Genomic DNA, 13,305 nt, shown 5'->3' with positions numbered 1-13,305 from the left:
CATAAAAAAGACCACAAATAACAAATGCTGGCAAAGATGTGGGCAAAAGGGAACCTTTATACACTGTTCATGGGAATGTAATTTGGGGTAGCCAATTAAAAAACAGTTCTAAAAATAGAACTACCATATGATCCAGCAATTCCACTCCTAAAGAAAATGAAAACACTAATTTGAAAAGATACATGCACCCCAATGTTCATAGTCACATTATTTCCAATAGTCAACATATGGAAGCAACTTAAGTGTCCATCAACAGATAAATGGATAAAGAAGATGTGATACACACACACACACACACACACACTCTCTCTCTCTCTCTCTCTCTCTCTCTCACACACACACACACACACACACACACACACACACACACACACACACACACACACTGGAGTGCTATGCAGCCATAAAAAAGAATTCTGCCATTTGCAACAACATGGATGGACCTGAAGAGTATTAAGCTTAGTGAAATAAGTCAGACAGAGAAAGACAAATACTGTATGTTACCACTTATATGAGGAATCTAAAAAATAAAACGAATGAATATAACAGAACAGAAACAGACTCACAGATACAGAGAACAAACTAGTGTTTACCAGTGGAGAGAGAGATGGGAGAGTGGCAAGGTAGGGGTAGGGGATTAAGAGGTATAACCTACTATGTATAAAATACGTATTTTATACATATACTATGGATAAAATAAATAAGCTATGTGGATATATTGTATGGCACAGGAAATATAGCCAGTATTTTATAATAACTTTAAATGGGGTATAATCCATAAAAATATTCAATCACTATGTTGTACACCTGAAACTAACATAATATTGTGAAGCAACTATACTTCAATCAACCAATAAAAGGAGGACAGAATGATTCTTCCCACCAAAAGAAACCTAAAAGCTGGTTCTCTGAAAAGCTCAATAAAATTAATAAACCTCTAGCCAAACTAACAAATTATTAATATCAGAACTGAAAGAAATCAGCAATTACTGTTGTCAGTAATAATATCACTAGTAATCTCATGGACATTAAAAGGAAAAAAATTTAATAATAACTTAATAATATAGATAAAATGGACCAATTCATAATAATTTAGATAATAATTTAATAATTTTGATTAAATGGACCAATTCCTTAAAAGACATAATCTACCAAGACTAACAACAGAAGAAACAGATAATCTGAATATGCTTCTATATTAAAGAAACGATTAAAGAAATTCAATCAATAATTAACAACCTTCCAAAAAGGAAAACACTACACTCAAGTAGTTTAATTGTTGAATCCTACAAAACATTTAAGGAAGAAATGATACAACTGTCTACAAATCCCTTCCAGAAAATACAAGCAGAGGGAAGACTTCCTAAGTCATTTTTTGAGGCCAGCATTACCTTAATATGAAAACCAGATAAAGAGATTACAAGAAAGGAAAAGCACAGACCTATTTCTCAGGAACACAGATGTAAAAAATCCACAACAAACTATCAGCATATGAATCCAACAATGTATACAAAAGAATTAAACACTACAACCAAGTGCAGTTTATTCCAGGTATGCAAAGCTGGTTCAGTCTTTGAAAATTAATATAATCTTTCATCAATAATTTAGAAGAAAAATCATATGATCATAATAGAAAAGCACTTGACAAAATGTAACACACTCATTCATGATTAAAACTCTCAGTAAAACAAGAATATAGGTAAACTACACAAAAACCTGTTTGCAAATACTTACTACACCTATACTCATAACTGACATAACCTGGAAACAACCCAAAGTCCTTCAACTGGTAAAGGGATGATGAAACGTGGTACCTCTTGACAATGGACGACTACCCAGCAATTAAAAGCACTGAACTATTGGTTCAAGCACCAGCATGGTTTTAATCTTGAATGTGCTATGTGGTCACTATAAATGCTGTTATAAAAATAGTATTAAATAAAATGTAAAGACATTAAACAATAATGGGGGAAGTATGTTATAAACAGCTTGTACTGTGTGCAAAGAAACAATGCTTTCCAAAAGGGTAAATATGGGGTAGATATGGCCCTTTCGAGTGAAGTAATTCAATGTCAAAAAGACTGGTGAAAAGACATTTCTGTCCTATAGGATTGGAATTAGATTTTAATTTACAAAGTAATTTATTGAATCAGTGTGTTATTTGAAACTCAAAAGCAATTTTACAAACATAATTTCTTAACACAAGTGTTTAGGAATTTCAGAAATAAAGAAAATTTCAAATTATATGAATCTGAATAACTTAGCTGCTCAGTAAGCATTCCTCTAATGGGCCTAACGGTCATCTATCAAATTTCTTGCTTGATGTTTAATTTTTAAATTTCAAATTCTGAATAGTATTTTCACGTTACTCAAGGTACAAGAGGGATCTTTTTGTCTTGCAGGATTTTAAAATTACTTAATACCTTTTGAAATAAAATATTTTATTTCTGTCAAATGGCATCATAAATATAATGAAATAAGACTCCAAATAAGAGCACCAAAAGATAAGTATTGCTGCAAGATTCACTGCTGTATGTATATCTAGGTAATATTTCTACATAGAAACTCAGGGACACTTATCTGCAACTCACAAGCTATCAATCTTAAACATTTCAAAAAGATATGAACATACATCTATCTCTTCTTTATGAAGAAAAAGAAGAAACGTATGTCTACTCTCAACCATTAAAAGTGAACTGCTGACATATATCCAACTGGTGATTCATACAGTAGTGCTATAAAATTAAATCAAAATCATTTCATCAAAAGTTGCAGATAGGGCTTCCCTGGTGGCGCAGTGGTTGAGAGTCCGCCTGCCGATGCGGGGGACACAGGTTCGTGCCCAGGTCCGGGAGGATCCCACATGCTGCAGAGTGGCTGGGCCCGTGAGCCATGGCCGCTGAGCCTGCGCGTCTGGAGCCTGTGCTCCACAACGGGAGAGGCCACAGCAGTGAGAGCCCCGCGTACCGCAAAAAAAGAAAAAAAAAAGTTGCAGATGCTCCTGTGAAAATACATTAATCAAGTTTTTAAAAGATGCATATTTCAGGGGTAAAAGAAAAAAAAGCAATCACGAACCAAAAGGTTTAAAAAGTATGAAAAAGCAAACAAAAAGAAAGCAATTGTCTAGAAAGCTAAGATTATGAATATATCAGATATTGTATGACAGAGTAAACAGGTAAACTTCACTGGGCGGCTGCACTAGTCATGTTTCTTATCTCCCGTAACTTATGTGAAGTTTTGACATCTTAAAGAGCTTGCTGGTCAGAGACTGCTCCTTCCCCATCTCTGACCAGCCCCTTCCAAGGCAAGCCTTTTCTTAAGAGATAACCAAGGGCCTGGCCAGGAATATGCCTCTCATATACAAACCAACTGATTCTGAGTCTATAGCCCCCATCATCTCCTTATTTTACTCTCACATGCAAGCCAATTTTTCCTGCCCTAAATCATCTCAGGTCAAGTCCCAAACAACTAGAGATCAGCCCTATAGCGCAAGGCCTGCCAATATTATTCAAACCAGCCAATCCTAAACTGTTTACCCTGGCTCGGCCTTGCCTTCCCCCACTATCTTCTGCCACCTGACTGAAACCTGGTGCTTCTCCTGTGACCCTGCATGGCATGCGTAACTCCCCTCTGGGTCCTGTGAGTATAATAAACTTCCTGCCAAGCCTCTGCTGTCCCAACAACTTTACCATACCATATCCAACATGCACATTCTTAGATATGCACTATTAATATACAAAAAAAATTCAAGAATATGCATATCTAAAATACTACAAATTAAGTAGTAATCTCTAAATGATATCTGAGCCAACAGAATTGAGGTAAAAATTTTACAACTGAAATTAGAGAAAACAGAAATTCTTTTTCTCAGTATTACTATTCAAACCTAGAGCATTTGTCTGTGGTAAAAAAATTTTTATTCTAATTCTACACGGACAGTAAAGCAGCCACTTCTTTCTATATATACCATACTAACCCCTCCCCCATTTCTCCCAAAGCAAAAGGATCACAGAAAACAAAAATTAACAGGCTCTACTTCTTGCCTTTGGAAAAGTCCACAATAATATACATCAACCCCTGAGTTGCATATTTCTTCCACTACCTCTCAAATAGCTATATAAATACAAAATACCTTAAATTAAGGCCTGGCTATGTTTCCTAAGATGGACTTCAAGTACCTTTTCATTTATCCGGCCTTTTAAATAATAATTAAGATAATAAACTCTAGGATCAACAAAAGCAGAACACTATTTTGAGAGTTTCTCTAATAACTATCAAAGAATCTGATCTGTAGTTAATTACAAGAGCAACAAATCAATTTTTTAAATATTTTAATATTTATTTTAAAAAAATAGTGTTAAATGTAGGGTAATGAAAATAATTGATCACATAATAGGTATAAAACACATCCTACTTTCACCTCATAGGCACTAAATTATTTACAACTCCAATAAAGTGAAGTTTTTGGTTAATAAAATTAATTCTTTATATTATAACCCATATTTGAAATCTTCTTACTTCTCATCATCTCCCTAAAAAATTGATGAAGAATGAAGAGCAATAATTCCAAATCATGCAAAGAAGTTAGTAAGAAACTGCCTCACTTCAATTTTATAAACTTTACAGATACTATCCATAATACCAAGTGAGGTGTACCTATAACTCTGGAGATTGGGGTGTACTTTTGTTTTTCAGCAATAGCGTTTCTCTCCACCAGTGTTCTAACTTAACTTTTTCATAGGAAGTCTCCATTTTTTCATATAAATAAGTAGGAAAATGGTGTTTTTATTAGCATTATATGAGAATTAGGAAAAAAATTAAATCAGAAATGAAGAAAAACTAAATGGAACACAAAAGTGAATAGACACCAGAAGAAAAGATGAAACAGAATGCAGGAAATTTTTAAAATAACAAAGAAGGAAAGAAAAAAATTTTGTGAGTAAATGATACAGAAGTTAGGCAAAGAAGATCCAACATACTCAAAATTGGAGTCCCCAAAAATGAAACCTGTGTAATTGAAAAGAGCAAATATTGAAAATTATCACAGAAGAAAACATTTCTGAAATAAAAGAAGACTTGAATCTTTTAAGGTCATACATGAAGGTTAACACCAAGACATATTCAATACTGGTTCCTTAAAGAAAAATCTTTTGGGCATCCAAGCAAAAGACCAAATCTCTTGCAAGGAAAAAAAATGGCATAAGACTTTGACAGTGATACTTCATATCCAAGTCCACAAAGCTCAAGAAAATGTAAACCAGGGATTTTATATCCAACCAAACCTTCAAATATAATGGGTGTAATGGTCACAAACAAGTTATGAACCAGAAAGGACTTAAATAATATTGTTCCCATGAGCTCTCCCTGAGCTCTCTAGTAAAGAATGAGCTTCAGACAACCAAAAAACCCTAAGAGAAGCTTTGAAATAAGATCTGGTGGTAAGTATTAAATATACTGAATTTAGAACTAACACTAATGATGAGGCAACAGAGTTGTGTATGCAAATGTTATGTACTTTTAATGTATGTGTGTGTGTGTGTGTGTGTGTGTGTGTGTGTGTGTGTGTGTGTGTGTGTATATATATATATAGCAATTAATTAACAAAATGGAGAAGGGGAGAGTTTACCAAAAAGGGAATGTTCTACGGATACACTAGACTACCTAGATGAATCTCAAATGCATCATGCTAAGTGGGAAAAAAGCCATATTCTAAAGGTTACATTTATATGACATTTCCATTTATATGACAAAATACACTCTGGTTTCAAAAGGAAAAACTATAGGAATAGAAAACAGATCAGCAGTTGCCAAGAGTTAGGGTATGGGGGAGGATTTGATTACAAAGAGATATCAAGAGGGAATTTTGGGAGGTGAATTGTTCTAGATCTTATTATGGTGGTTGTTACATGATTCTATGCATTTGTCAAAACTCACAGACCTACATCATCACCCTCAAAAAAGTGAGTTTTACTGCATGTGAATCAGTAACAATTTTTTAAATACCAAAAAAAAAAAACAAAAAAAAGATTCTAGGGAAGAGGGAAGGGAAGGTCAAGAAGAGATTAGTAGCTAATTCCATCACTGCTCACAACAGAGGATATCTTTAAAAGAGGAGACTACAGGTATTAGTATAATTTTCTAAATGTAAAAATATACTAACCCCCCCCCAAAAAGCAAACAGACCACATCATTAAAAAAAGAAATTCAAAAGTGACAAAAATGTTTAAAGTTTCCTTTCACTCCTATCTCCAGCTAACCACTTCCCCTGTCTAGAAGCAACTAATGTCTGTCACCAGTTACTTGTGAGATCTGTTCACACTTTTCTATGGCATATTTGTTTATATTTTCAAAAGGAAATAATACAAAGAAAATACAAGAACTAGTAAAAATGGTTACCTATGGGAGGAAGACCAGGATGAAGTGAGCCTTCTGTGAAGTGACTTCTTGCACAGTTTTAATTGGGGAACAATGTAAATGTTCAAATGTTTTATTTAATTAAAACAAAAATCAAAAAGAAAAAAGCAATCCCTATAAACGGAAGATAAACTTAAATATGTGAAATAATATGTCAAGTTGGTGTAAAACTGTATAAAAAAAGGGCTTCCCTGGTGGCACAGTGGTTGAGAGTCCGCCTGCCAACACAGGGGACACAGGTTCGTACGCCAGTCTGGGAAGATCCCACATGTCGCGGAGCGGCTGGGCCCGTGAGCCATGGCTGCTGAGCCTGCGCGTCCGGAGCCTGTGCTCCACAACGGGAGAGGTCACAACAGTGAGAGGTCCGCGTACCGCAAAAAAAAAAAGTATTAAAAAAAAATACGGTATTCAATATTCTTTTAGTAATAATATTGGTATGCTAATTTAGAAATGTATAGTTATGTTCTAGGACAAAGCAAATAAAAAATTATGTCAAAAGCATTAGAAACAAAGATTTTCAGAGTAAGAAAAAAGAGGTACAAGTGTAAAATTAGAGAATTTAAATAAAACTAATTTGGAAACTCTGACTTTGAAATGTATTAAAAAATAAGATGTGTTCATGGATGGACAGATCTGTGATAAAGCAAACAGAGCAAAATCCTAACTCTAAAATCAAGGTGGTATATGGCTGTTCACTGTATTAACTCTTCTTTATGCTTGAAAATGTTGGGGAGGAAAACTGCTGAGATTCCACACCATCTAAATCACAGAGAAAGCAGCACTGGGATGAAGCACAACTCCTCACCAGCCTGTGTTTCTGTTCCAAAACAGTTACTACTCTGTAATCATTTTAAACATCTCAGCCACTCCTCCTGAAAAACCTACCCAACTGCCAAATCATCCACAGAAAATCAAAAGGTCCAGGACTAACAGACCATGTCTCCTTATTTTGGAACATTTACTTTCATATAAGTGATTCCAGAAGAAGGCAAACAGCAAGCACTCAATGTATCTGAGATAAAAATAAATAGATTGGTTACAAACTTTTTCTGGTTCTGCAAAACTGAAATACGATTTCAAGTAATATATTCATTATGACAAAGCTATACAACCTCAACAACATATTGAAAGATTATGGGTATCTTCAAGACATCATTAAAATGGGATTTTTCTCTCTGAATTTTTAATTAAACTCATATTAAGTATAGGTAGTGGTACACATGAGCATAATATATTTTTTAAATCTCTTTTACGTGATTCACATACATCTTAAACCAATTTTTCTTTCTCGGACTAATGTTAAAATTTGTTTGAATAGAGGGAAAAAAAAGGCAGGGAGAATATACCCCAAAATGTCAACTGTACCTTAGTATGGGTGGTAGGACTGCACATGCTTTTAAAAATAGTTATGCTTTTCTTCTATTTCACAGGATCTGTTTGATTTTCCCTTTTGCATTAAGAATACATTACCTTACAGCTGGAGAAAAGGTTCTTAAAAAAATTCCACATGCATTTACTGGGTATAAAATAAGTGATGGAGTAAGGGGTAAAGGTGATTTCGGATTTCCGCTACAATGAAGATGGATAACCAACTCGAGAATAATTTAAGAAACGTGATGGTTATATATCTCTAGGGCACTTTTCCCACATTCACTGGGCACTTTGTTAAACATTTTCCTCACCAACAGAAATGCAGCTCCCAATCATCTTTGCTGGTTTCAAAATGTCAGTAAAGAAGTGTCCAAAATCCAAGGCTCACTTTGTTCACTCCATAAACACCAATACCTATACTCTGTACAAGGCACAGAGCTGGGGGTACGCAGAGGCAAAGCTGTTACCCCACCGCCTCCACTCAGGCACCTGTTTTGTGCCTGGCATTGTTCTATGCACTGAGGAGACAGTAGCGAAGAAAATACACCAAAAATCCCTCCTGCTTCTCTTCACATAAGCTGTCTTTCATCGGTACATCCTACCTGGCAGCTCCAGAAACCCCACCTCAGAAATCCCACCACACCTCTTCTTAAACCTCACTAGAAACAGCAACATACAAATTTCTCCATTTTGTCTGCTTTACCCACTCTTTACTGATTTCATTTCCTCCTTATCCAGCCTGAACTAAAAAACTGTCCATTTAAACATTCCCTCACCAGTAACCTCAACTACTACAACTGTCCTTCTAACTTACCTAAACTATGATTTCCCATCCTGCATCAATCATACAATTCAACTTTCCTCCCCAACCAGCTGAGTACATACAGAAAAATGATTTTACATATGTAAACTGCTGTCACTACATGATTTTAAATTCATGGTTTAAAATCTCACAGTTCCTCAATACTTTTACTTCTCTGATCAATAAATATTTACTAAGTAGCTATGTGTGGGCCAACACAGACTAAACTGTGAAAAAGACAGAAGTCTGTGCTCCCGTGGAGCTGACACTCTAACAAGGAAGACAGATCTTACATAAATAATTATGAATATGACGAAATCCTATAAAGGGGGAGTAAAAGTGCTATGAAAGCACATAACAGAGGAGTCTAACCCAGTTTGGAGGTGGAAAGGTTGTCAAGACAGGCTTCCCAAAGTAGAGATGTTTCTGTTCTAATCAATTCCATATTCCAGCCCACATTCCAAACTTATATTTAACCCCTCAACCCCACTCCCTCAGCAAAGAAACTAGCCTCCTCAACTTCCCTTGGATTCCCTAGTGATTTCCTCTCCTCAATTTACACATATGACCAAGTTTCTCCCGCCCACACGGAAATTGGACTCATCTTTCTAGAGAGTAATTTGGCCAGTGCCTCATGCACCTTAAAAGTGTACATACTTTCTCTTTTGATCCAATAATTCTACTTCAAGAAATCTTTCCTAAAGAAATACAGATACCATGCATAAAAATTATTTATAATAGTGAAAAGAGTTAGAAACAACTTAAATAACAATAGGAGAATAGCTATGGATGTGCCTTAATACACCTGCAACAGACTATGTTGCAGCAAAAAAAAATAAAACAAAAAGAAAAAAGATGGTCAGAGCTTTTAATCTCATAGTAAAGTACTTATACCTGTAACTAGGTTAAAAAATATATAGTAATAAATATGTCTTGGCAAATCAATAATAAAAACAGGATGTAAAAATGTGTAAGAAGGGCTTCCCTGGTGGTGCAGTGGTTGAGAATCTGCCTGCCAATGCAGGGGACACGGGTTGGAGCCCTGGTCTGGGAAGATCCCACATGCCGCGGAGCAACTAGGCCCGTGAGCCACAACTACTGAGCCTGCGCGTCTGGAGCCTGTGCTCTGCAATAAGAGAGGCCACGATAGTGAGAGGCCTGCGCACCACGATGAAGAGGGGCCCCTGCTCGCCGCAACTAGAGAAAGCCCTCTCACAGAAACAAAGACCGAACACAGCCAAAAATAAATAAATAAATACATTTTAAAAAAATGTGTAAGAAGAGTACAGCTGTGTAAAAAAGGTGTATATACAAAAACTGGAAGAAAACAAGTTGAATTATTAATAGAATTTATACAACATATAATTTTCTTAGGCCGATTTCTCTGAATGGATGGAGAAAGACTGTTTCCCACAAGTGCTGCACAGCTAGGCAGTCCTCCAGCTCCACCAACTCCATCCCTTACCTCTAACTCTCTGATGCACTGCACTCACTCCCACCCCAACTTTAAGGAAACTGCCAGAATAAGGATTAACAACCTCCTAAGTGACAAACCAGCGGACACTTCAGTTCTCCTTTTAATTGACTTCCTTGGCTTCTAACACACAGTACTCTCTAGAATCTTCCTTCTAACTCGGACCATTCCTTCTCAGAATCCTTAGCTAGATTCTTCCCTCCTACATTTCTAGTAAATATGGTGTTTCAGATGTCCATTCTCAGACCTCTTCTTTTTTTACACCACATACTTGGGTGATCATATCAATCCTCATGGCTTCAACCAGTTACTTTCTGATGACTCCAAAATCCACCGACAACTTTTCTCTCTCCTAAATCCCATTTATTTTCAGTCAAAGCCCCTACTATTAATTCATCATCTGGATGTCTCACAGCAGTTCAAACAATGTCCCCATCATCTGCAATTTCAAAGTTCTACTTCTCTCCAGTATTTTTTATTATGTTCAGTCACAGCACCATCTATCTAATCGACTGTCCCAGCCAGAACAGTGGAAGTCACCCTTCATTCTTTCCCTTTCAACAGCTACCCTTACCATTCCCACCTCCTAATCAAGTTTTTTCTTTTTCTTTAAAGTCCTAAATAGCTAATAAATCTATCTACTTTCCTCACTAACTCCACTACACAGATTAAGCCAATGCAAAATCATAATGGCCCAACTGGACCTCCTGCGTCTCTCAGACCTCTCTTTTCTGTATCAGCGTAACCTCCGCAAAATGCAAATCCAATCGTTATCATTCCTTTTAAAGCTAGCACCTAGAAGATAAAGATTATCCATTAGAAGTCCCTTCATGATCACCTCCAGACACATTCATGCCACAAACCTTTGTGTTGCTCCTTCTCCATCAGCAACAGAAGCATCAAGGCTGTGCACCAGGCAGGCACTCTAATGGGTACTTTAAGTGAACTATTTAATCTCATCCTATGAGGCTGGCACTACTGTTTCCATTTTACAGAAAAGGAAACAAAGAGTTTGTCGAAAAGTACAAGGCCACAGAACTAGTAAGTGGCAAAGCCAATATTCAAATCTCCATCTTTCTTGTCCCAAAGTATTTCACTGTATTTCTTAGCAAAAGTAACTAAATCAGCTTCTAAAACAACTATTCATCTTTGAAAACTCTGCTCATAGAGTATCTCTGGAGTAATTCCTAGGAAATCAGTCTAAGGAGGGTAAATAGGTAGCTGAAGGACAGGGAAGTGAGAGAGACTTATGTTTAACTTTCTTCCTCTTCCATAACTCTTTGCAAGCTTTCTAGAGGCTTCCTTGATTGCCACCCCATCTTCCAACAGAGTTGGTCACTTCCTCCACCATACTGCTTCTCTACTTTGTTCATATAGCTATTACTATACATTTTTTATGCTATATTTAATTATTTATTGACATGTTCATTTCTATTCTTACCTACAAACTTCTGGAGGGCAGAGACCCTGTCCTGGCCAATCCCTCCTTGTAAACCCTAGGTTCCTAGCACAGTATCTGGTACATAATAGGTACCACCCAACAAGTTAAACTACCTCCTCCTCCTCTATTTTTTTAACCTCTATCACAATTCATCCCTAGGCAATAGCCTCGTAGCCTAACTCCTATCTCTAGCCATCTTTCACACTGCCATCACACACTGCATCCCCTCCCCACCCAGTACTGTTTTCCTAAAACAGATACCCTATCACTGCCCTACTCAAAAAGACTGAAGGCTCCCTACTACCTATAGAGCATTTGCCCTTAGAACTATCATCAAGGCTCTCTAATATGATTCCAATTCCACTTACTTCTGTAAACTCTTCACTATAAGCCCTCAAGTCTCCAGCAATATTGAGTCATCTACCTCAGCCAAAGACACCATACAGTTCCATTCCTCCCATGAGACAAGTCCAGCCATTTGTCACAGTCTGGAATATTTTTCCCCAACGAAGTGTCTCAAATTTTTACTCATTTTCTAAGGCCTATCAAACACTACTTCCTTTATAAATCTATTTCCTTGAGCTAGAATTAATCATCATCTCCTCAGTTCTCCCATATACTCTCTCATTCTAAGTACTTAGGATATTATGTCTTAATCTAGAGTTATTTGCGTATGTCTGCTCCCTGCTCTGCCCCACCGTACCCTCCAAATACTGAATTCAATATTCCCTGAGAACAAGAACGCACATTCAGTTCACTCAATGCATTTATTGAGTTTCTGCTAAGTGTCAGGTCCTCTACTAGAAACTATGGATAAGACAGAGATAAATAAAATAATTTCTTATACTCGCTCAGCTGCTGCCAATGCCAGATACACCATATCCGTTCAATATATATTCATTAAGTTAATAAATATATAGTTTATTTGATATCTTTGTTCACATTTTCCATCTGTGTTTCCACTTACTGCTTACCAATAGAAACTAGAAGGAAAGACCTTTTAAAGCCTTTTAAACCTAGATGGAAAGAAAGGCCTTTATTTCTCTTCCACTCCCCCAAGAAATAATCCAGAAAGTCAGGAAGCATAGAAGGAATGCTTTTATTATCTATGCTTTTATTATCAGCAGAATTTAGGAACAGAACAGAGACTGGATTACTTGCTGATTTCTCCTGAATCACACTGGCAGAATGGCATCAATATTTTGTTTGAAGAGTTAAAAATATCACACTCATAATAAATTATAATTCTAAAAATTTCCAAATAAAAATTTTATTATCTCTCACATTTATAGTTAACTGTATCTCCATTGCCTCTATCAGTATACATAATTTAAAACCTGAATAAAATTCCTGAACTGAAAGTACGTTCAAAAGACACTTTTAGAGACTACTTTTAGAAATTCATCTTGACAGTCAACAAGAATTAACAAGAACATAAAGTAAATATATACCCTTTAAATATGTCTCCTAAAGAAAATGATTTCATGCAGATAAGGTGATTTAATTTTTGGGGTGCAAAATGTGTTAGGAATTCATTTTCAAATTAATCAAAAAATTGAGACAGGCTATTTTGTCCTAATAAAGTAAGCTTATTTTGCTGAACATACACAAAAATTATGTTTAGTTTAAATGAAAATCCAAGGCAGAAAACAGAACATATTATTTGTTTCATTCAATAAAAGGAACTTCCTTCAAGCCTCACTTCTTAGGCAATGAAGAAAACAAGTACCAATCATCACAGTCATATTCCTACTTTTCCAAGGCAGACCTAGAAATCATGCATTTTACAAAAAAACTGAGAAG

General features: G+C 36.0%; 1 protein-coding gene across 1 annotated transcript in view; it reads right to left on the bottom strand.

Annotated features, from left to right (window-relative positions):
* The window catches only part of RANBP9 (RAN binding protein 9), an 89,643-nt gene that overhangs the window by 56,383 nt on the left and 19,955 nt on the right, over positions 1–13,305 (bottom strand). The window lies entirely within an intron of this gene.

The sequence above is a fragment of the Leucopleurus acutus genome (genome assembly GCF_964270905.1).
Source record: "Leucopleurus acutus genome assembly, chromosome: 10".
Lineage (NCBI taxonomy): Eukaryota > Metazoa > Chordata > Mammalia > Artiodactyla > Delphinidae > Leucopleurus > Leucopleurus acutus.
The sequence above is the reverse complement of the archived record's forward strand: the minus strand, read 5'-3'. Positions and strand labels throughout refer to the sequence as shown.